The sequence below is a fragment of the Sapajus apella genome, unplaced genomic scaffold, assembly GCF_009761245.1.
Source record: "Sapajus apella isolate SASKATOON/1434 unplaced genomic scaffold, GSC_monkey_1.0 scaffold33, whole genome shotgun sequence".
Classification (NCBI taxonomy): Eukaryota; Metazoa; Chordata; class Mammalia; order Primates; family Cebidae; genus Sapajus; species Sapajus apella.
Genome location: NW_022436973.1, coordinates 10243430 through 10245379, shown reverse-complemented (window position 1 = coordinate 10245379; position 1950 = coordinate 10243430). Strand labels below are relative to the sequence as shown.

At 56.2% G+C, this 1950-nt stretch overlaps 1 pseudogene; it reads right to left on the bottom strand.

Annotated features, from left to right (window-relative positions):
- Positions 1 to 234: 234 nt before the first annotated feature.
- LOC116562639 lies at positions 235 to 914 on the bottom strand (annotated as a pseudogene).
- Between the last annotated feature and the right edge of the window lie 1036 nt (positions 915 to 1950).

The following is a 1950-nucleotide window of genomic DNA, read 5'->3' as shown; positions in this document are numbered from 1 at the left end:
GGTTTGATCTTTGTTCCCGGCTGTCTCTACTGTGTTTTCTCTCAACTGTCAAGTTACATTTTATCAACACTTTGGAGAGTGGGTCCAGGCAACACAGGATGAAAAGGTAAACTTCAGGAGGCTAAATTCACTAGTGATGCAGGTGGCAATTTGGGAGTTGTCGACTTCCTTTCCCTTTCCCCCAGCACTGTGGACCATGAGAGTGGTCTGAGAGCATCACCATGGGACTCCCTCTCACTCATAGAGGTGCAAACCAAACAGCTGGGGCTGGGAGTCCTGCAGGGAACTCAGCACCAGGGTGGCCTTTCTGGTCAGGTCTCGGCTCAAGTTTCCATCTGGACCCATGACCACCTGCATCCCGGCGGCCAGTGCTGCCTCCACCCCGTTGGGCGCATCTTCAAAGACAAGGCACTCCTCCACGGGAGGAGGTGGAGAGAACCTCTTGGCACAGGCCAGGAATACTGCAGGATCGGGCCTGCAGCTCTACACTTCGGGGTCGTCTCCCAGCACGATGTGATGGAACAGGAGTTCCTTGTGCCTGCTCGTCTCCACCTCGAAGGATGCGGACTCTGAGTTGGTGGCCACGGCAAGGGGATGTTGTGTTTCCGCAGGTGGAGGATGAGTTTCTCAGCCCCTGGCCAGAGCGCCGCGGTGGCGAACACGTCCCTCAGCCTGGCTTGGCTCTCTTCCATCAGCTCCTCTTTGGAGATTAGGAGCCGCAAGACGCCCACGACCTCCTGCGCCGCCTCCAATGCCTTCTTACCCATGACCTCGGGCTTCACATCCCAGGTGTATTCCTTTTCATAGCTATCACATATGTCTTGAGACATCACTGAACGGATCCCTTCAGTATTCAGAAGCAGGCTGTCCATGTCGAAACGGAGGATCGTGGGGGACCGCAGGGGTGCCACCATGATGCCTCTGCCTTGGCCTGCGTCGTGGCAACCAGAGGGTGCGCGCGCACCCGCCCACCACGCGCACGCGCACTATGGGTGCCCGCAAAGGACTTCTAAGTGTGCTCCCGCAAATCAGTGTCACTTGCTAGACTGTCTTTTAAAAAAATCTATAACTTTGGGGGAAAAAGATGTATAAGGGGCCTCCTGTGATCAGCTGGTGCCTCAGCCCTGGAAATTATGGGGGTGATGTCTATGTGTGTCTGTCTGTTGGGGTGTGTGTATGTGTGTAGGTGTGTGTGTATGTGTGTGTGTGAATGTCTGTCTCCCTGGGGTGAGACTCTGGATGTGGGGATTTGGGGGCATCTGTGTGAGTGGGTCTGTGTCTGGGCACACACATGTGTCTGTGAGTGGTGTGGCCAGAGGCCTGATGCGGCCAGTGCTCCCCAAGCCATGGGGCCCTGGCAGGTATGCCCTGTCCCAACCTGGCCCAGGCCCATGCCACAGAGGAGGAGGGCCCCTATTGCTTTGTCCCGGATGCCAGGGCCTTCCCCTTGTCCCTATGAGCTCTAATCCCATCACTCATTGTCTCCCCAGTTCTGGGACAATGGCAGCTTTGAGGGAGGCCTGGCAGGTTCAGACGCCAGGGTAATCTATGGGCTCCTGATGCCTGGCCTTGGGCATGCCAGAGGCACCTCTGTCCCCAACCCCCCCCTTGGATGTTCCCACAGCACACTTACGGCTACCTAAAGCCTTGCTGCCACCCTCTCCAGGCCCAGTGTGCTGATGGGAAAGCCAAGGCACCAGCTGTTAGGGTTTGAAGGCCTGGCTTCTTGCCAGGCCTTGAACAAGCCACAGCCCCTTTCTGAACCTCAGTTTACTCATCTTTACAATGAGGAAGGGGTTGGATGCTCTGATCTCTAATCTGACTTCAACAGTCTTTGAGTGGTCAGTTCCTCCAGATTTACCCTGAGCAGAAAATGCAGGCTGGACTGGCAAGGGAGCCCTATTCCATGACCCCACTTTCTGGGGAGGCAATGATAGGAGGTCTGCTGGG